Below are 23,385 nucleotides of genomic sequence, written 5' to 3'. Positions count from 1 at the left end.
ATTATGACTTTGCGCATGCGCGCGATGACATCACGATGTTTACATCGTGACGTCATGCGTCTTCTGATGCACATACGCCTGACGTTAAGCGGCCATCTTATGGGTATTTAAGGACAGCCAACGCCAGTATTGGCTAGCGAGTCCTGAAAGCAGATCACGATCTCGACCACTACACACCACAAGACTATTTAATTGCAAGTATTCTGGGATTATCTGTGCTACTTTAGCCGGACTTCTTGGTTACATACTTAGTCCACATTTTGGTTTATTCTGAGGTATTTCGGAACGTGCCCACTTTGGGCTGGACGCTTGTTCCTACACAAAAGGTTCCAAAAGATGAAGTGACTTTTTCTCAATTTACCATCTTCTTCTGACATAAGGTGGTAAATCATCACTTTTAATTTATTCTAATATTTTGATAGCTAGATTCAGGATTTCTTATCTTGACGACTTTCCCCCCTTCTCCCACTTTTTCTTGTTAACTGTCTAGGGACTAAGACCAAACTACTAGTACAGGAGACTGACAATTCTCTCTTTGTGATGAACAGCCAACATTTTGGAACAATGGAATCTTGTCCATAGGTAATTTACTTACAACATAAAAATGTCAATGTATTGATCATTGTTGAACGTGAGGATATTTATAAATGGTTACTACTGGTCACCACTGTATGATTTGCTTAAAGTTTAAATTTATGTCAACTTAACGAGATACTCGACAATAGGATATATATGGATCCTCCATGAAAGTTTTTTCGCTATTGGAAATTATACAATTTTCTTTTGTGAACTATTGGGACTAATATGCATCTACTTCAATATTATATCTTCCAGATTACTTTAAGAAAAATTATGCAATTTGCCCCTGAAGAAGTGAATTATTTCACGAAACGCGTTGGGCTTCTAATAAATCAATGGATTTTTTCTAAAAATACTTAACTGTGTCAATGTGTATTGATATATGTATTGATATATGTCACTGAGCAAATTACCTACATTTTTGTACAAATCAATTTATTGAATCATTTACTTAACAAATAATCAAACATACAAGGACTCCTCACAGAGCCACCCATAGAGTGCAGAGGACGGGAGTTCCCACATTTGGGAACTTGATCTATTGTGTGCAGAATAATTCTAAACTCAGGTATGAGGCACCAAATGCATTCATGCATCCATCTAGTCAGAAACTGGGACCTGTCCGAGATGCTCCTCACACCGCTAATGTCATTTAACATCTGCAGGTACCCCTCACTACTACCTACCCCAACATTCTCTCGAAATCTTCACTGTGCATGTAGGCATAGAGATTCAGAAAACATAAGTGCCTTGCGAGTATGCAGCTCCTTTCAAAAATAATTTGTTTAGAGGGAGGGGGTGATATGTCAGGAGCGAGGGTCCAACGGAAACAACCATGATCCATCCTTGGCGTCCAAGGGACTGGAATTTCTGGGTGGTTTATAGATTTGCCACACATTCCCGATGAGTGATCCTGCATCCTCTATCAAGCATTGCTCCTGATATCTTATTTATTTATATGATATTTTATTTATATTGCGCTCGTACACAAGTGTTTCAGAGCTCGACAAGGCAAGGGAGGGGAACAAGGGAGAACAAAAAAACACGATCTTACTAGGCCCAGTGACATTGAGAACGTGTAAGTGCATTGGAGAAGGATAGGGGAAAAGTGCATGGAAGGGGAGAAGTGGAAAGTGCAAAGCAAAGAAAAACAGATAAATAATAAAATAAAGTGCTGGTTTGAGGCAGCAGACAGGGTATGTCTGATAAGTGCAAGAAAAAAAGGGGGGCTGTATGGTTACAGAAACAGACCCCAGTGCAGGTATTGCCCAGAGGCAGTGCGGGTGGGTGGCAGGGTGAGCAGGTACCTGGGCCCGGAAGACAGAGGGTAGGCCAGGTGCACGGTGCAGAGAGAGAAAAGATCAGCAGGGTAGAGGAGGGGCGAAGGCAGAAGCAATGAGGAAGGTCTTGAGGTGTTTCCAGAACCGTAGATGGTTCTCCTCAAGTTTCAGAGTGGCAGGGAGGCTGTTCCAGAGGGAGGCCCCAGCCGAAGACAGAGATCTACCCCCAGCTTGTTTCTTTGAAAAACGGCAGACCCTGAGGGAGTTAAAGGTAGAGGAGCGAAGAGCTCGAGAGGGGAGGTATTTACGAAGGGATAGTTGAAGGTATTTTGGATGCAGACCCGAGAAAGCCTTGTGGACAATGCAGAGGGTTTTGAATTTAATCCTGGAGCCTTCTGTCGCCACACAGCACTAGAAGAGGGGAGCGCCGGTGGACTCTGTTATATTTTGAAAAACATGCTGGGCAGCTTTCACAGGAGAAGGCAAGCCTTTATCTTTGGGGGATGACAGGGTGCAGGAGGCAGCCGGGGGCACCACAGCGTGACTCTAGGGTGGAGATCAAGAGGCGCTGTACTGCCCCTACTCCATCCTTGCGGTTCCCACAACCATGGCCCACTTTTTGGCAGCAGGGTCCTATCTTCCTGGCAATTGCCTAATTCAGGGTTAATTGCATGCAGTGTGCATCTGCTTTTCGACAGATGTATGTCTGAAGATTCCTCTTTTCTTTTTTTAACGTGAATGTAAGGTGTACGTGCTCCTGGTGTGAGGTGGGGTCTGCAGGTGTGCTCAGTGTGCCTGCAAACTTGGGTGTTATTGGGATCTCGGCTGCTGTGTGTGATATGATATGGCCTTTATTTATAACACGCCTGTACACAATTGTTTCTAGGTGCGACAAGAGAAGGAGGGGGAAACAAAGGGAGAAAAAAACAACAATCGTACTAGGCCTTGTGTAATTCAGATCACACAACTGCAGGGAAGCGGGAAAGGGGAGCGATGCCAGAGGGTTTGGGGGGGCGAAGAGCAGGTAAATCAAAAAGTGCAGCCAGCAGGTGGCTCATAAGTGAGGAGAGAAGGGACTGCAGGGTTGCAGGAATAGACCTGTAAGTGCTGGGGGAGCCCAGAGGCAGTGCAAGTGCAACTGGACATGCAGGAGCCTGGGCTTGAGTTCAGAGGGTATCCAGGTGACCAGTGCGCAAAGCAGTCAGGAACATCAGCAGAGGAGAGGAAGAGAGAAAGCGAAAAGGAAGGTCTTGTGTTGCTTCTGCTCAAGTCTGAAAGAAGCAGGGAGGCTGTTCCAGAGGAAGGCCCCAGCCGAGGAGAGAGATCTGCCCCCAACTCTCTGCTTGGAGAAGCGCCTGACCCTCAGAGAGTTGAAGGTGGATGTTAGGAAAGATTTCTTCAATGTGCAATTTTGCCTCCATTTGTGAACCCCCCAAACTTTTTGCTTTTGTTTGGCTATCCTATCCTGACTTTTGCCAGTGGAGCACAGCCTTCAGCTTTCAGCTGTGCTCCCCTGGGCTTTTGCTCACTTGTTATGGGGAATCTGACACGTCCTTCAGACTGTCAGTACTGGGAAACTATGTTTCCCTTAGTCTTCAACTATGTTGCCATTTCTTGGTACCTTCTTGGCAGTGCACAATGTACCGTCCAGTACCGTGTGCTGGAGTCCTTTTTGTTTTATGGCCCTAGACACCCTTGAAGGATTTTCGGGTGATTGTACAAGTGTGCCTCGGACGAACTGGTGGCAGCAGTTACTTTTTATAAGTGTTTTACTTCTTTTTACAGGACCACATCGCGTTTACCGCATTTGGTTCAAGACTGTGGCCAGGTCTGAAACTGGCCGAGCCACAAAGTCTTTTGTTCTGTCCCATGGCCATTGTGTCCCTTGCCTTCCCCCAGGTTGAGTAACCTGGGTTTTCCTTATTTGGGAAGGCAGCCTCCGGAGAAAACCGATCTCTTTTGCGGGCTTCTGCATGTCACGTGTAGGTGCCCAGGAAGCGGGTTGGGACTGTCTGGTCCCAATCAACACTACGTTTGCCAGAATGTCTGGAGTGCCTGAATGACTGGGACCACCGTGAGCCGTGATTGGTCTATGACTGGGATGCCTGCATGAGAGCAGATCTTCGGTTGGAAGTCCTTGATTTTGGCGCAAAAATAATCTTGGATAAGAGAAGGGGCTCTGCATCCATTCCAGGTCGGTCACCTGAGTTATCTCTGAACTACAGAGGGAACCAAGTAACCTGCAACGAAGAAACGGGCTTGTGGAACCGCCAGAGACGCATTGGAAGGTTTTGCACCCTTCACCCTCTGCTGTCCCGTCAGACCCCTGTGTTCTTCATCGATCAAGAAGATCTGCAAGGGCACTTCGCCCCTTTGGAGTAGTGGGAACAACTACTCTCAGCGCCCCATGCTTACCCATCGAAGAAGTCCTTTCGGAAGTATTCCTGGGCCATCCAGTGAACTGTCCAGCTCTAGATGTGGGTTCCCAGCAGAATCGCAGCCGTCTCGAGTTGAAGCCCGAGACTTGGAACATTGCTTGCTTATGGTCCCGTGCCCTCTCCCGCCAAATTCTGTAGGCCCAGCTCCTCTTGTTCGCGAATTAGGAGAGCGAGTAACGCACACATCTGTGTTTATCGCATCACCACCTGTTGGTGACGGTCGCTGTAGGTGCCTTGCTGACCTGCCCTCCTGTGCCCTGAAGCCTGCTACACCGAAATTGTCTTTGTATCTCGTTCGGAAGCTGAGAAAAGGCAACTGTCCCGTCACAAACAATCGTTATATCCCGCAGCTTCCGAGATCCAGAGCGCCGCGAAACCGCAGGACTCGAACCTACTAGCGACCATGACTAAACTGGCAAACTTTGGTCCGGACTGTGCCGAGGGTCGGTGAATACTTACATCGCTTACCGGTGGCCCCCTGGCACAACCGATCTCTTTTACGCATGAATATCCCTGAAAAAGTATTCGCTTTTAGCTGGGTTAGCCTGCGCTCCTAGCTATTCCCGCTGTCCAGTCATTTGGTCGACAAACAAATGGTCGATGCAATTTGGTCGAAAGACAAATGGTCGAATTTTTTTTTTGTTATTTTTATATATATTTTTCAGGTTTTCGTTTAGGAAAAAAAAGGGTTTTTTAGCAAAAAAAAGGGGGTTGGGGAGGGACCCCCCCCCCCCACCCCCAAAAAAAAAAAAAAAAAAACCAAAATACAAAAAATAAAAAAAATGTCGACCATTTGTCTTTCGACCAAATTGCGTCGACCATTTGTCCTGTCGACCTTTTTTTTCCGACCAAATGATCTGTAACTGCTATTCCCACCTTTTGGAAATTGCTCTGCCATCAAGGGCAGACCCTCTCGAATAGTGGGAACCAATTCTTCATCACCTCAAGCCCCTTCATGACACGCTACAGCTCCCTCAAGATGACCCCCTTTTTGTTCTGCCTGCGTGGTTGTGCGTTTTTACGCACAACTGTACTGTTGAGCACAAGGCTCCCCACTTCTTAGGGCTGGACTGCGAAAGTTAAGGAATGACTCCAAATAATTGTCTAATGCTCCTAGTGTATTAACTCACCCTTTTCCTTACAGGCTGTGGCTGTGTTTTACTCCTTTGTCATATTAGGAAACATACTGGATATATATATTGGATATATATATTATTTAGTATAGGAATTGTGTGGTAATTGTTTTTGCATAACTGAAGCATATTTGTGTCAATTGGTCCGGCCGACAATAAATGTATAGATATTTTTGATATACACTTGTCTAAGAGTAATCTGTGGTCCGTTGCTGTGTATTCTCACTGTGGCCTTCCGATCACTCTCACCCCTCCTGAGACTTCGTATTGACCGCCTGCCAAGCTACCTAGATTGGTCTGGCTTGTCCAGAAGGTTCCCCTGTTCCACTAAACCAGGGTGGCATCCTAAATCTCTGCCCACCAGTTCAGAGTTTAGAAATCCATCTTAACAGTGGATGAGCAGAGAGCTTGGGAAAGAAGAGGTTTTTTAAGAGAACGTTGGAGGTAGAGCGGCTCCAGGCCCCAGAAAGCCTTATGGACGATGCAGAAGGTCTTGAACTTGATCTTTGCAGCCACAGGGAGCCAGTGAAGAGATTTCAGCGCTGGAGAGATACGATCCCTGGGCTTGAGGCCATGTGCTGCAGTCCGGTTCTGGATAAGTTGTAAAGGTCAAAGAGTAGAGGCAGGCAGATTTAGAAAGAGGCTGTTGCAGTAGTCCAGCCTAGAGAGGACCAGAGCTCTGGAGACAGTAAGTTTCTGGAGGGAAAATGCAAAAAGGAAGAATACCTCTGAGGAGGTGCAGCTGATAGTTTGACTTCTTAGAGACTTCAGAAATGTGAGGAGAGAAGGAGAGGGTGGAGTTGTAGATAACACCAAGGTTCATAGCCTCACAGGAAGGAGCGGTAAGAGGGACCAAAGTGAGCAGGCAGAGAGAGAGAGGGAGAGGGAGGAAAAGAGGGAGCAGGTGTCCCAATGAGTAAGATCTCAGTCTTACTGGCATTAAGGCAGAGATTGTTGGCGGCACACCATTCCTGGATTGTGGCCAGTCTGGTATGAGAGAATGAGCAGAGGTGGATGAGGGGAGCCTAAAAGAGGGGTGGGTGTCATCCGCATAGCACTGAAAATTGGAGCAGAAAGTAGCGATGCGGTGGGCAAGAGGTGTCAGGTATTGGTTGAACAGCCAGGGAGAGAGGTTAGACCCCAGGGGAACACCAAAAGTAGAGATACCCAGGTTGTCATGGAGACGCTTGCGCAGGATGGCATGGTTGACCGTGTGAAGAGCAGAGGTTAGATTGAGGAGAATGAGGTCAGAAGGGAGATTAGAGTCAAGATTGGAGATCAAGGATTCACAGATGTTGAGGTGACCAGTTTCCATGCTTCTGGCAGCTCTGAAGCCAGATTGGTGGTCGTGGAGGCAACCAACAGATTCAGTATGCAGATTAAGCTGGGAGATGACCAGCTTTTCCAAGAGTTTGCCCAGGAAAGGAGTGATGGAAATAGGATGGTAGAAAGCTGTAGAGGAAGGATAGGCTAAGGGTTTCTTTAGAAGGGGTGCACAAGGGAGTGCTTAAGGGGAAGGGGGAGTTCCAGTGACAAAGGAGTGATTGCAGAAATCAGCCAAGGCTGGAGCAAGGGTGTCGATGTGGTCCTTGATGGTTCTGGATGAGCAGGGGAGAACCTGCTTTGACAAGACTTTCAAAGATTGGACTTGTCTAGAAACATCATCAGGGGTGAACAGGAGAAAGGAAGAGGAGAGACAGCCTCAGACAGGCCAGAAATTGTGGAAGAAGAGGAAGAGAGGGTGGACAGGATATCCTGAGTTTTAGTGGTGAAATGAGAAGCCAAGTCCGTGTAGAGGGCCGGGAAGGGAACATTAGAGGTAGAGACTGCAGCAGGACTGGCCAGCTCCTTGCAGATTTGGAAAAGTTTGGTTGAATTGTTAGATGCTGCTGATGTGAGCTTGGATGTAGGCTCTCTTCTTAGAGAGGACAGAGAGTCTGTACTGCCTTTGGAGCAGGCAGAAGGCTAGTTTATCAGGAGATGCACCTGATGCCCTCCACTTCCTCTCCGCCGCCCTACACTTGCATTTAAGGGTGGCGAGGTCGTACTCGTACCAAGAGTTGCACTTGGATTTGGGCTTCAGGCGGATCCTCATGACAGGGGCAAGGACATCCAGAGTGTTAGAGATGAAAGTTAGAGAGGGTTGTGTCAGGGTGTGAGTCACCCAAGGGTGCAGGAGAAGGAGAAAAAGTGGCGTCGAGAGCATCAACTGACACGCTTCATGGGTCGGATGACTGAGAAGGTAGGTGGAGTCGGCTTGAGTACAAATAGCTCACTGATGTCGTTTTGTCATAAAGAGTCCCATCAGACTCACAAGCGCTGCACGCACTCAAAATTCTGGTTTATGCGTCAAGCGTCGGGTTCTACTGTGAGTTGAAGCATAAACCAGAATTTTGAGTGCGTGCAGCGCTTGTGAGTCTGATGGGACTCTTTATGACAACACGACATCAGTGAGCTATTTGTACTCCGACGATAGTTTATTAAACAATGTATGCCCAGATTTGAAAAAGGCACATGTAGGGTCCCGAAACATGTGTCATCCTTATGGGCGATCAAATAAATAAATATATGATGAACTAAGAGAAATTGGTGTTGGTTGATACCAAACTCCCTGTGGCGCAGTAATAGATGAGTGCAGAAACCACCTTTTTCACTTACTACAAACGGAGTAGGGGAACTCTGTGTCTTCGTTCTCTGCACGCATCAGTGCAACACTGTAATACTATCATGTTGTATCAAGTCGCGGAGGTCTAAGAATGACTATAAAAAAGTTCCCCAAGTCATATTGTTTTGGTATCCAAGAAGCAGTACTGCTCATTCATTCATAACGTGGGTCAAGTTGTGTGTATGCAGGGTGTATCTGGGGAGAATGGCGCTGGTGTGGGTGCTTTTGGAGGTACTTTCTCTGCCTGCCCTGTGGGCGGCAGTGCCCTTACCCGCTGGGTCCCTGCCAGTACATACTGGAACAGTACCAGGGCAGACACTGTGCACGACGTAGCTGGTAATTCAAGGCTTGTCTGACACAGGGGTAGAAACGATGCAAGCAACAACCCAAGTATGCCTGGCACGTGGAATTGCCCTGCTTGTGGCTGAAGTACAGTCTAATCTGTTAGTCAGACATTCGCATATTCTATTTTGTAAAATAGCTTATAGAGTTTTAGATGGTCTTGTTTAACGCATATGAATGACTTCCCAAAGTTATCCTTGTGTTTTCACTCTGTCCCCGAAACCCCTCTGTGGGACCTGCGGTTGACCTTGCTTGTAGCCCTTGGAATGTGCTGTGAAGGGTGTCCTGGGTGAATGCGGTTCAGTGATGACAGGGACAGCGTCAGGGTCTTTAATTTTTTTCAGTTGAAATCGGCTGTGCGACTCTGGGTGTACCCAGAAGCTGCCCCGTGTTGGCAGTTTTATGTCACAGGAGTTACTCCTTTAATTTGGACATTAAATGTGTCCAGCGCGCACGTAACATGCTACCTTTGCTAGCAGCCCCGCAAGCCTGCCACCTCTCTCTTGTAATGCTGAAGTCTGCCCGGTCGTGTGGGTGTGGAGGATCAAATTACCTAATGTTCCCGAGTTGCTTTTGAGCGTCATGCCACAGGGTGAAGCAGCTCCTTCTAAGCCTGGAATGTCCTGCTCATGCCTGCGACCCAGTCCCCTCCACAGAGCTGTTTCGTAAGCGGACTGGCAGTTTCCACATACTTTCAAATGGCACTCCTTTTCTTATTGTACACTAGCTGTCGCCGGCCACGCGTTGCTGTGGCTCAGTCTGGTTAAAGGGAAAAGAAAGAAAAGAGAAAGCGCATGTTTCTAATAGGTTTAATTTCACATGCTTGTGGGTAGTTTTTAATGGCTGTGGCGGTTCTCCAAGTTGAGGTAGTTTAATTTTCCCGGCGGCGCAACACATTCCTTTCGTTCCTCCACTAAATTTCAGAGCCTTGCAATAAGGACACACTTCAGTCATGGTGCCAATGAGAACATGCCGGCTCAAACTATCATCATCAGCTGGGTTGTACTGGAATGCAAGGCAATTGTAATCACATGATTGCTGAGCACGGAGTCGTGTTTGACGCTGATCTGTTTCTCGTTGACGTCTTTCAGCCACTCTGTCGCGTTCGAAGCAGATGCGAAGCTGCAGAACGAGATTGCTGTGCTCATAAGCATGCATCCTAAAGTCTGGCTGCACGTTGCTTTGCTGCTTCCTCGGCACGTATTTGAGCCAGCGTGTGTTGCTTTTACGTCCAACAGATGGTGCTATTTTTCAGAAAAAACATGTTTTTACCTGTCAAAGGTGTGACATCTATGTATAGTAGGCATATAAAAACACGCGCCTATTCGAATGCAATATTGTGTCAAAAAAGAATTTTCAGAGATTTAAGATTTTGAACAAACGGACATTTACATTTTTATTTATATAGACTAGCTGTCCCCGGCCACACGTTGCTGTGGCTCAGTCTGGTTAAATGGAAAAGAAAGAAAAGAGAAAGCACACGTTTCTAATATGTTTAATTTCACAATGGCTCTGGCGGTTCTCCAAATTGAGGCAGTTTAATTTTCCCGGCGGCGCAACACATTCCTTTTGTTTCTCCATTAAATTTCAGAGCCTTGCAATAAGGACACACTTCAGTCATGGTGCCCATGAGAACATGCCAGCTCAAACTATAATCATCAGCTGGGTTGCACCGGAACGCAAGGCGATTGTAATCGCGTGATTGCTGAGCACGGAGTTGTGTGTGATGCTGATCTGCTGTTTCCCGTTGACGTCTTTCAACCACTCTTAGCCTGTTGCATTCATTCTGTTGAGAACAAAGCAGATCTGAAGCTGCAGAACGCGATCGCCGTGCGCGCAACCGTGCATCCTGAAGTCTGGCCGCACGTCGCTCTGCTGGTTCCTCGGCACGTATTTGAGCCACGGAAACATTGAAATGGAATTGTAAAATATTTAGTATAGCGTGTGTTGCTATTACGTCCAACAGATGACACTGTTTTTCAGAAAAAGTATGTTTTTACCTGTCACAGGTGTGACATCTATGTATAGTAGGTATATAAAAACATGTGCCTATTCGAATGCAAGGTTGTGTCAAAATATCAAAGCAATTGGTGAAGAACTTTCGGAGATTTAAGATTTTTAAGAAATTAACATTTACATTTTTATTTATATAGATTGTGTATGCCCACATTTAATATTTTCCTCTGCTCAAAATAGATTCCATACTTCATATTGCTGTGAAGTGAGGCCCATTTTGTTTGCGACTTCTTCCGTCAGTCCTCGGCTATCCGGCAAAAGTGATTCTCGGATGTTTAGTTTCATTTTCGTATTATAAATATGGACATTCAAAGCACATCATTCTAAAAGCCAGGACAGCCCGAAGGTGACACTGTATCAGAAATGGGGCCACTGGGCAGTTGTTGAGTTGCATGCAAACCTCCTCAAGTCCACACTCGGCGATCTCCGGGGTACTCTTGTCGGCCTCAGAAGCATGTCCTACCATAGTCAGTAGAGACACTTTTCCAGTGTTTAATCTTATAGTACATTTTGGACCTCAAAAAGCACACTTGGATTTCCCCTAATACTGCAAAAAGTCATGTCCACCTCAAATGGGACGGTCAAGCACGTGGCTCCAGGAGCGGCCCATCCAGTGATGGAAAAAGGGCGGCTCTGTATTCATGTAACATGACCCAGTTTTATTGCTAAATTAGGGGTTCACATTTCTTTTTAAAAAGTTGCCAGCCTTAGTTTCAAATTCCGTTTCTGAGGACTGCATACCCATGCCCGCTTCGCCTATTGGTGCTTGGCATTCTTTTTAAAGGCACATTATTTTTGAGTGGTTTTTAGTGAGGAAGGGATAGTAACCCAAAACATTATGTGCAGATCATTCGTGGATGAGTCAGTCTGTGTGCAAATGTATGGTTTTATGAAGAATGTCAGAAATGTTGAAGACAATTAATTGATTAATTGGTATTTGTTGATGAGTTATGAATTAAGTGAGCAATGGAACATTGCAATTGATTTTATGAACTCTTATTTCACTACTTGAAAGTTCAGACGTGGTTGCTTGATGTATGCCAGTGTAGTCTTGGGTTGCTACTTTAAGTCACTATCCTTTTTGCCTGAGCTTGCCCAGACCTCTTATCATTATAATTATTTAGTGATAGTTTGTTCTTGAAGCTTTTGCTTCTAGTGTGAAAGTCCAAAACATCAATCCACTTGATTTAAATTAATAAAAAGTCCCATTATTCACTATGTCCCAGAAAAGTTTGGTGTCACTGGAGGCAGAGGAATTGACCCAGTTCTCCCAAGACCCTACTTTAATTTCATTCTTTCTAATGGAAATGGCCCTCTTATAAGCGGTCCATGTACTAACTATATCCCTCTTTGAGGGCAGGGAATTCTTCAAGGTTTCAAGCAGAATGGACTTATATTTCGTACAGTCTGAGTTAAACCACCCTCGCTGCCTTTCTTTTACTAGCCTTCAAAGTAAATGAGGCCGATAAATTAGACAAAAGAAATAAGAAACCAGGCAGGATAGCACGCTATGCCAAAAATGTAAGCTCTCTTGATCAGCTAACTGCCATTTAAATCAACACTTTTGGCCGTCAAGAGACAACCCCATCTGGTAGTGACATGTGTGAGGAAAGCATGGCATCAACAGTAAGACAGACACAAGTGACCACAGTTCAAGGGTGTTTATTAAACTTTCACAAGGGTGAAGTTTAACGTCCATCAAATAATAATAATGCAGTCCTAGTGGTGTCTAGTCAAATTAAAAGGGCCTATAACAAAAAGCCTATTGCCAATCCTTACTATTAATTTACAAATAATGTGGGGGGATGTTCATGAAAAAGAAAGAAGTGTTCACAAAATGATAAGTCAGGATGTTCGGGCCGTTGGCCTCCCTTCCCCACCTTTTCAGCACAGGACAAGGCGATTCACTTGAGCAAAGCACACACTCTGGCTTCTGCAGCACAAGCATACAGTTCCACTTACAAAGTTCAAGACCTTCTGTGTCCAAGCCTCTTTACTTCTTGCAAGTCTCTTGACTCAGAGGGCCTGGTATACAAAAACAACCCGAAACCGTTCTATTCCTTTTCCAGTATTCAATGTGGGTGTTCACCCTGGATCACCCTCAGACAATCACCCTTTCACCCTTTCAAACAAATGTTCAAATAATTCCTTCTTGGGTGACTCACAGTTCATCCCAGATGCCCCTCAGCCGGGCTCAGATCCCTTTCTTTTGGCCAATTAGTCTCCCTCAGCCAGGCTCGGACCAATTGCGATGTACTTTAAACTATCAAAGACTTTTGAATGTACACAGAATTTAGCAAGACCCGTTGCATGACCGCTTCGATCTCAGTATTCATTTTTCTCACACTCAGCATCAGTTGGATACCTAACAGAGACCTTTGAATTAGTACCCACATGGCGCCGGACCACTCTGTGTATGGTATCTTGGGCTGCCTCCCAATGTTTGATCACAAAGTTGAATTACTTCATTGGTTGCAATTATACTTGTGTCACTCATCGCAAATGCCTCACACAATTGCACCCTTGGTTCAAAACACAAGCTGGTTTGGTATCAGTCTCTCCAACTCACCGGCTGTGCTGTCTTTTCTGATGCCGCTTTGTTGTAGGTGTCAAGGACAGTACCAGGGCGGCATTCACTCCTCCCCGCCTTGGTTATCCAGGCAGGAGAGCCCCGGGTACCTCCGACATACTGTGCAGGTTTGATCAGCCTTAGTTCCTGGTCTTCGGTTTCTTACTTTCCAAGGCTCACGAAAGTAGCAGTCTTTAGAGGTCACAGGTACTTCCCTCCTTGCGACTCTCTCTGGTTTCGCCATCTTTCTCCTTGTATTAAACTGCCATCTTGGAACCGCGGTTTTCTCATGTGGTTTGCCTCGCTCAGAGTGTGCTTTCATGCTCCGTCTTTTATCCGTGTGGGGAAGTGTGATGGAAAGTCAGGTGTGTGTAATAATCTGTTACTGCCTGACCATTCCTGTCCAGAATTAGAGAGTCTGGTAATGGAGGAAGGGTAGCACTTACAAGAGAGGAACTTTGTTTCTTCCAAACACTGACGACTTCTGAGGGCTGTGAGTTGCTACTTCTTAAAATTAACTCCTCCCCAATCCATTGTACTCATCTGTTTGTGATTTATCGGCCTCCAAATGAAATGCCCAATTTCAATGAGGACCTCATGGCCATATTAACAAACTTCAACACTCCTAACACAGCCACCCTGCTTATAGGAGATCTTAATAGGTGGAATGGGAATCCTGCAGACAAAGAAGTGATTTCTCTGGAGCTTGACCTAAAAAATATTGGTATACTGGTCCATAATAATGAAGGCACACATGTTAAAGCTAACATCCTGGACTGGGTTGCCGCAAGAAATATGCAGGTTGACTATCTGCACTACCCCTTGCGTCTGGTCCGACCATTTTAATGTTCTTTTTAAAATAACTCTTCCCAGGAAATCAGCTCCCCAGGGGAAACCATTTAAAAGGTGACTTGTAGGAATGTAAATAAATTGGATTGGCCGATCTTAACAAATGCTTATCCAGCATCATGGCACATACATCAAATCTTGATTCATCTGATGTTTTGGCCTCAAGATGCGATGCCATGACCTACATGCTCAACAGCATAACCCCTGTTAAGATTAAGATGGTTAGGGATAGACAAAACCATTTCAGCTGGTTCTCCCCAGAACTTATTAAACTTAAACAGGAGAAAAGGTCAGCAGAACGTAAATGGAATTAAATCCAGACTGATGAAAATAAAATGATCTGCAAATATATAGAGAAGGAGTACAGGGAAAACATTCTTACAGCCAAGACAAACTTTTACAATGCTGAAATTGAGGACTCCTCAAATAGTATGAGAAATTTGAAATCTTGAAAACCTTGGAAAAACCTCATTTAAAATCAGACCTGTTCTCTGCTACAACGGAAGACTGTTCTAAGGTTCAACAAGCATTCATAGATAAAATCACGATAACTCATGTGAAAATTATGGCCGATCCGGCTTCAGCCTCTGTGCCTGATAACATTGAAGCTCCTCTGAGTGAGGATGACAAGCTTTTCAATTTCTCTGCCATTTCAGTGCAGACTATAGAGGAAGTCCTCAGGAAGATGCGTCCTACTTCTTGCAATGGTGATACTCTGGTGGCTTAAGTTATTCTAAACAGCAGTATTTTCTCACCTTTTCCGACACATTTCACCAGTGCCACTTTCCAGCACAGCGTCATTCCAGGAGAGGTTAAGAAGGTTGTAGTCACACCGTTGTTGAAGAAGGCAGGTTCAGATCCAATTATTTTCAACAACTATCGACCGATTACAAATGTACCTTTCCTCTTGAAGGTTGAAGATCGGGTAGCTACCAGACAGTTACAAAAACATCTGGAAGAGGTCCATATCCTCCACCCTAGACAATCTGGATTCAGAGAATACAATGTCACAGAGAGTGTGTTAGTTGATCTCCAGAGCCAAATGATGGACTGTATGGACAGGAGTAAAGCAGGCTTACTGATGCTGCTTGATCTATCAGCAGCCTTTGACCTTCTGGACCATAAGAAATTATTTTCCACATTGTCCTCGGTAGGCCATAGCTCACCACTAGCCGTGAAGTGGTTGAAATCTTTTCTGTCAGGTAGGATGTCTAGGGTGTGTTGGAGCCAAGCATCCTCAGGACAAATACTGTCCACTTGTGGAGTGCCTCAGGGAGCATGTTTGTCCCCTGCACTATTTAATATCTATCTGTGCCCTCTATGCAATATCCTGAATAAAGCAGGGGCCACATTTCCAAACTATGCTGACTACACTCAGCTGTTAATTGAACTGAGCGGAGACTACACTGAGGATACAAAAATCCTGCAGAACATTTATCAAACTATAAAAGACTGGATGACCGAACATTGGCTCTGCCTTAATAGTGGAAATACCGAACTACTGGTCTTCAGATCCTCTCAAGCGAGGACGAAACTGGGACCTAAGTATTCAGAGTTTGCCATTGATGGCCACCACATTAAGACTTTAGACCAGGTCAAAATGCTAGGAGTAATAGTTGATCAATCAGTGGGAGCAGATACTCATGTGGCAATTGTTATAACAAAAATCTCAATACCATCTGAGGTTACTCAGATCGGTTAAACCATACGTTACCAGTAAGAACTGCAAAACTTTGGTTAGAGCCATTGTAATGCCCCGCATTGATTATTGTAATGCTCTTCTTGGTGGAGCTAGCAAGGCTGTATATGGAAGCTTCAAGTCTCCCAAAATGACGCTGTCCGAAGGCTTCCCGTCATGTCTAGGATTACCTTGAAGATCCTGACCCTTTAAGATCCTCACCCTGATACATGGTCAAGTTACGTGAAAAATGGCCTTCGTCTACAAACATAGGGAAGATTAACAAGATCGAACAACATCAACCGTCTCATATGCCCGAAGATTAGAAGAATTCAGGGTAGAGGTCGTTCCTTCCCGGTCACAGCTACTCTTGCCTGGAATGATCTCCAAGTTGAGATGTGTACAGAGAAGAGCCTCCCAAACTTCAGGAAATGGCTCAAGATGCTACTATTTAAATAGTAGCTCTGATTCAACAATGATTACATTCCTGGTCTAATAACCTCACTACTCTGTAGCCTCCCCCCATATATGTCTGCCAGTATTGTTAGTGGTCTTATGGTACATGTGCGCCCTGAAGCCTGCAGGCTACGGCACGCTATAAGCACTAAACATAAACATGGTGTTGGGACAGGTCAGCATTCGGCTTTGGTGTAAGTCCGTTGTCGCTCACTGTGAACTGTCCATGAGAAAGTGTTTGTGTCGGAAAAGGGTGAAGGGTTGAATTCCTAGGTATCCTACCTGGTAGGATGGGGAAAAGGTGTTATTGGGAAAAGGATGCCATACCTCTCCCTCTAGTATCCCACTGCCACTCCCAGAGGACCCCTCATCCAGGTGATCATCCCTCACTGGTCCACCCCCAGGAAATGGATCCAAAACAGTTGGCCGTATCCTGGCGACCTGTATGTTCCTTCCACGTATTCCTTATCTAATATATCTCCAATATCCAACTTCAGTTGCTTTGGAATTCTTTTTTCGGCAGAGGGCACAGAGCCTCAATGCGGTCGACCCGATGTCCCTCGAGTGCCTCAGTCTCAAGGATGACATAATCGAAGCTATATATGGAACACGCAGTGCCTGTTGGCTTCAGTTCTGTTTTTTTTGTGTTTTTCTTAGAGTACAACTACCAGCATTAATGTGGTTCAGACCATGCCAGACTCTGAAAGAGCGTAAACGGCAATAACATGGAAATTCTACTGCGGGGTAGGCTGGGAGGGGTGATGAGGAATACGTGGGAAGAACATCCAGTTGAAACAATGTTACCAGGGATAAGTAACTTGTTCTTAGAATGGATTGTGTCCTCCCACATATTCTTCATCTATGATAGACTCCCAAAGCAGATTTAGTCTTGCTGGAGGGAGTAAGAATTTTGTAATGAAAGGTTGTTATGAACCGAATGAAGGACTGCTTTCCCAAAGCTTCCACTCTGGCTTAAGGTGGAATCAAGGCAGTAATGCTTTGTAAAAGTTTGAATGGTAGACCATGTGGCCGCTTCACAGATATCTTTTATTGGAACCCCTCTTAAAATGTAGCAATGCCCCTAGTGGAATGGGCTCTCACGCCTTTTAGGGGATCTTTCCCGGCTAGTCTATAGCATTCAGTAATAGCTGATATAATTGATCTGGACAAGGTTTGTTTAGTTGCAGCCTGTCCCAGTCTATGATCAGTATATCCTATAAAAAGCTGGTCATCTAGAGGGTATTTCGACATTCTTGAAATGTAGAAACTCATAGCCCTTCTTGGGCCAAGTCTGTGTAACCTTTCCTCTTCCTTGCCAGGATGAGGTGGTGGGTAAAAGGTAGGTAATACTAACTTTTGTCCCAGATGAAAATGTGATATAATCTTAGGTAGGAATGAAGGTTTGACCTTCAGGACGACCTTGTCCTTATAAAAAAAAAAAACATAAAAGATGGTTTAGAGGATAGTGCCTGCAACTCACTGAGTCTACGGGCTGATGTTAACGCTACTAACAAGATCATTTTGAATGTTAGTAGTCTTAAAGGACATGAATGGAGTGGTTCAAATGGTGCACACATGAGAAATTTCTAAACAAGATTAAGATCCCAAATAGGAACCCGAAAAGGAGATAAAGGTAACACGTTAGTGAGTCCCTTTAGAAATGGTATCACCAAAAAGGTATTTTAAAATATGACGTTTCCTCAGACGAGCGCTTAAAGATGGAAAGCGCAGCCAAATAATCTTTAATGGTTCCAACATGGAGCCCTAGATTGGCCAAATATAGCAGAAAAGATAACACCTCCAGTGTTTTGCATAGAAAAGGATCCACATTCTTATCCCTACACCAGCTGCAGAATTAGTTCCAACAGCAGTGGTACAAAGACTTTGTTGCTGACCTTCTGGCCGAAAGCAACATCTCCATTACATCATCCGGGAGGTCCCAATCCTGTATCTCAACCTTTCAGAAACCATGCATGAAGGTTGAGTGTTCTGGAGGGCAAATGGACATGGCCAAAAGGTCCGGGTACCACGTCCTCTGGGCCCAATCTAGGGCAATTAAGATCATGGATTTCCTGTACTTCTCAACCTCCTGATCACGTGAGGAATGACAGGGACTGGAGGAAAAGCACACAAGAGTGGAAACTCACAATCCACTACGAACGTGTCTCCTAGAGCTCCTCTTGGGGGAAATTCCCTGGAGCAGTACTGTTCGCACTTCCGTTTGACACTGGTCGCAAACAGATACACTTGAAGGGTTCCCCAAATGGCGAATATCTCTTTAAGGATTTCCTGAGCTAGTTTCCACTCGTGGGGAACTGTGCTCTGCCTGCTCAGAGCATCCATCGCTGTGTTCTCCTCTCCAGCTAGGTGAACTGCTGATAGAGAGATTCCTTCTTGTATTGCCCAGAACCAGAGCTGCATTGCCTCTAGACACAGGGGTAGTGACCCTACGCCTCCTCTCTTGTTGAGGTAGTACATGGCCACTGTGTTGTCGGTAATTATCAGGACATTTTTTCCCCGTACAGAGGGCAGAAAAGCCTTCAGCGCAACTCTGATTGCTCTCAGCTCCAAAATATTGATTTGTAGTTTGGAATCCGATGGATACCAACGACTGCCGATTGTCAGATCGGTGGCGTCGGCTCCCCACCCTGTGAGTGAAGCATCCGTCACTACCGTTATCTCCGGCCTTGGTTGCCAAAAAGGTTCTCCCTTCAGAATGTTGTCCTCGCAGGCCCACCACAGGAGATTCTGTGTTACCCTATTTGGACCTTGAAGTAGGTCTAACATGTTGCCCGAGAATTGTGACCACTGTGCACTGAGAGCCCATTGAAGGGATCTCATTGTCAGGCGAGCCTCTGGCACCAGGAAAATGCAGGATTCCATTAGGCCGATCAACCTCCAGAAGTTGAAGGAGGGGAAATGCTGGGCCTCAGAAATTTGGTGACATGTTTTGAGCCCTCACCTCGGGTGACAAGGTCTTTTCCAAGGATGTATCCAGTACAGCCCGATGAATTGGAGCTTTTGAGTTGGTATCATATGGGACTTCTTGTAATTGAGGGAGAAGCCCAGTCTGTGGAGAGAGTGGCGGGTCACGCTGAGATGATCCAGAACCTGTTGGGAGAACGTGTCCTGATCAGCCAATCATCCAGGCAGGGGTAGACATGAATCCCCCCCTTTCCTGAGACTCGCTGCCACCACCGCCATCAGTTTGATGAAACCCCTCGGGCGGAATTCAGTCTGAATGGCAGAACTCTAAACTGATAATGGGAACCGCCAACTGCGAACCTCAGTTACTTTCTTTGCTTGAGATGGATTAGCACATGAAAGTAAGCATCCTGAAGGTCCAATGCCACCATCCAATCCTGGAGCTGGAGGGCCTTAAGGACCTGAGAAAGTCTGACCATCTTAAACTTGTCCTTCCTGAGGAACTTGTTCAAATATCTAAAGTCCAAGATGGGTCTCAGTCCTCCGTCCATCTTGGGGATTAGGAAATAGGAAGAATACCATCCTTTGTTCCTCTCCATCACAGCTACTGGTTCTATAGCCCGGGAGGATAGCTCAGCAGCAACGTGCTTGCCTTGGAAACAAGACGTTACAAAGCAACACAGGTTCAATCCCCAGGTACGCGCTTAGAAACCTCTGGGTATTAAGTGCGTTATAAATACGCAACTAAGACATATTCCTGTAACAGCGCCTCAATGCCCCCGGGCTCTGTGAGTGCTTTAAAAATGCAACTAAATAAAAAACAAAAAAAATAGCACCTTTCTCTAGCAGGCTCAACATTTCCTGCAAAAGGAATGGATCTGGAACCTTTAACGAATGATTTCCTAGGGATGATTCTGACGTCTCTGAATGAAGGGGAGGCAGTAACCTTGGGCTATGGTTTCTAATGCCCAAGCATCCAAAGTAATACCTGCCATTCTTTCAGATGCTGAGACAGTCTGCCTCCTACCAGAGTGTTGTGAGTCAAGACCTCAGAGAGGTTTTGAGATGGCTGAAGCAGCAGCTGATGGTAAAGATGCCGCTGTTTGGGCAGGCTTTGTACCTCTCCCTCGCCCACCATGAGGGAATCTTCTTTGGCCTCTTTGACCAGCCACTCTCCTCGCTCTTCCAACTGAGGAGTAGAAGCAAAAGGATCTACCCCTCCAAGAAGGTCTACTGGGGTGAAAAGGCCGAGGCTGCCTGATTGCGGCATCTAGAGACTTGGCTGCTGCCTTCACGGTCTGCAGCTTCTCAGGGCTTTCATCAGCCTTGCTGCCAAAAAGATGAGACCCGTGAAAAGGCATATTAAGGAGTCTAGACTGCACATCTGGTGCAGATCCAGACTTCCTTAACCACGCAAACCTGCGTATCATGGTGCTTGCCGCCATGACTCTGTTGATACTGTCAGCAGAATCCAAACCTGACTGTAGAGACTCGCACATGGCCTCTTTCCCATCTTTTACAATGGCCAGGAAGCCATCTCTTTCTTCCCCTTCGGGAATATGTTCAGCCGCCATGGCTACACAGTCCCATAGGGTGAAGGTACATTTTGCAAGGGCACATGTAGAGTTGGCAGACTTGAGAGCCATGCTGCCGGGAGAAAATACTTTCCTTGACCAGGCATCTATATGCTTATCCCGATATGATGGAATGGTTGGATAGGCAGCTTGATTGGAGGTAGCAGTTGCTGCTTGCGCCACCAGGCTTTCTGGGGTAGAGTGTTTAGACAAATTGCTGGGGTCACTACTTGATGGCCTATATTTTTTTGTCAAATTTTTATTGCCTGCCGGACTTGATTCAGGTGCTTCCCAGTTTGCACTTATTTTTTTTTTAGAGCAACATGAAATGGTAGGATGGGATGCCTTTGAGAACCTTTGTCCAGGATATTGTTGAGGTCATCCTGTTCGGACGGGAGGGCAGGCCTGCTCCACAGAGACAGCCAGGATTGTCTAACAAGTGGGACCTGAAACTAATGTAGTTGGTCCCACTGCAGAGACGCTAACATATGTAAATGACCACACAGCACTGCTACCTCCAAACTCGTAATGAGGCCCTAGGTTTAAGAAATGCCATGACTGCGGCGCTAAGATGTCGCTGACGGACCCACATCGGGTGTGGTTGTGATGCCTTGGTGTGGAGCACAAGACCTCGGCCTGTCAGTCATGTCAATCGATGACAGGAAAAGCTCTGAAGGACCGTAAAGGGAAATTGGCGGTAGGTAGACTCCCCAAAAAATCCCCTTTGACTACCCCGTCGAAAAAACATTCCTCTGACAAAGCGAGAGACGACCCTCCTCGACGGAAGAAAATAAAAGGTCTCAGTCGCAGAGTGGCTCTCACCACTCCTCGCTGTGGAAAAATCGAGGAAAAGACATCAGAAATCGCCTACTTCATCTTCCTCGTCTGACTCGTCTCCAGAGATGAACATATCTTGCCATACTAAGGCCTCTACTGCGGCTGAATGGGAATCATTCAGGCAGGAAATGCTTAAAATGTTCGAGAGTCGGAATCCTTCGAAGCAAGTAGGACATGCTCATACCGCGCCTTCTGAAGCTGGTAAGGAAAGGGCTTGAGCCAAATCCTGTGTGCCCTTGAGGCCGGGACGAAGGCCAGATTCTCATCAAGAGCGTTCAAGGCCTTGACACAATGAAAAATCATTGAAGACTCTGTCTACTCATCGAAGTCCATCACAGACAAAGTCCACAGCCAAGTCGACGTTGAAACTATTGACGCCCAAGATGACTTAATCGAAGACATCGACGCCAAAATTAAGTTTGGCAATGGCTCCATCGGCATCTGGCTCGAGACCCGGTAATTGCCCATTCGCGGGTGCCGGTAATAATGGGACTCCCCATCCCCATTCGGCCCCATAGGGCTGGATGGGAATGGGGAGGGTAGTAGCACCGGTACCATTAATAACATTCTACCATCAAGTTCTGCTCGCGGGTGCCGGTATGGTAGTAACGGTGCCGGTAGCAATACCGGTGCCGTTGTTGCCTTACCGCCATACTTGTAATGAGGCCCCTAGCCTTCAGAGTTGTCGGAGCTGAAAACGAAGATATCTTTCACAATTACGAAATAAAATTATGAAGAGTGCCGTAGTTCATGAAGCGATAGATTACTTGGACAAATGAAACTGAAGCCAATGGGTGCTGCACGTTTAATACATGCCTTCGGTGGCGTCATCCTTGAGACAGAGGCCCTCGAGGGACATCGAGTCGACCGCATCGAAGCACAGCGCCCTCTGCCAAAATGTATTTACCGAAGCAGCTAAAACTGGATATTGGAGATATCATAGATGAGGAATACATGAGAGGACACAATCAATTCGAAATAGGCCATTCTCAGCAGCAAAGTTAACCAAGCCCTCCATAGCGGAGACTAAAACCAAATAACAGCTCTGTGCAAACTGCGCATGGGGACTGTTATAAAAGTTGACCACCAAAACATTCCCACCACCCTACCGATTCTAACCACCTGCAAGAAAGGATAAGCGGACTGCAAGGGAAAGAATTCACTGACTATGTGGGTTTTGACCAAAATGGACAGACCTCCAGGCAGCACCCCTTGAGGTTCTTCCGAGCCACTACACAATAGGTCACAAACCCATCAACAGGGACGTCCTCCACTGCCCTGTAGTAGAACAATATCAGCCCTCTCAAAAAGTGACTTAGTCTCTGATCTACCCAATCTAGATTTAATACCAGCCACATTCCATGAAACAATCACCAAAGATTCCGCTGACTGGACAACACAGGATTGATCGGACACATGATTTAACAGATCACCACACACTTGCCCCCCTGGTAAGCCGTGCCAGTTGTCAATCTTAGCTGTTGGCCCATGTTCCCTAAAGCTGCTTCACAGGTGGGGCCTGTGTGGCACAGACATACACCTTCTCCCCCTCCTGCTTAGAGACCTGGAAGGTCCATTGGGTAGCCTGACTCAGCCTCTGCACCAGTTCTAATCTTGTCAAGTCACTAATAGGACGGTTGGGATCAATAGTAAGATCATTACTGCTACCTGGCCCGCAGTTCCAGGAGGGGACATTCGGTGGCTCCAAAAAACCACCCTCCCATTCCTCCTCTTCTTGCCAGTAGTAACAGGAGTCATGAAGATGACATATGTCGGCCTTAGTGTCCTCAAATACCTCGATCCCCCTCATTGCTAAGGCATCTCGGCAGTTTAGGATACACAAGCAAATGTATACATTAACAAAGGAAAAACGAACGTTGCACCCCTTACAAAACACAGTCCGAGATAATGCAAACAGTGGCAAACAGCTGAAACTTGATATCATTCACCCCAAGCACCTACGATGGGCATTTAGCTAAGGCTCTTTTGTAGGCATCTTTATTACCATGAGCCAGGCCCTTAAAACAACAAACTGGGTTTGTAT

The 23,385-nt window shown here is 45.9% G+C and overlaps 1 protein-coding gene across 2 annotated transcripts in view; it reads right to left on the bottom strand.

Moving 5' to 3' along the window:
* The window catches only part of TOMM40L (translocase of outer mitochondrial membrane 40 like), a 740,875-nt gene that overhangs the window by 497,626 nt on the left and 219,864 nt on the right, over positions 1 to 23,385 (bottom strand). The gene's annotated exons all lie outside the window — the stretch shown is intronic.

This window comes from Ambystoma mexicanum, chromosome 1p, assembly GCF_040938575.1.
Source record: "Ambystoma mexicanum isolate Mex_15411 chromosome 1p, UKY_AmexF1_1, whole genome shotgun sequence".
In the NCBI taxonomy this organism is placed as follows: Eukaryota; Metazoa; Chordata; class Amphibia; order Caudata; family Ambystomatidae; genus Ambystoma; species Ambystoma mexicanum.
The sequence above is the reverse complement of the archived record's forward strand: the minus strand, read 5'-3'. Positions and strand labels throughout refer to the sequence as shown.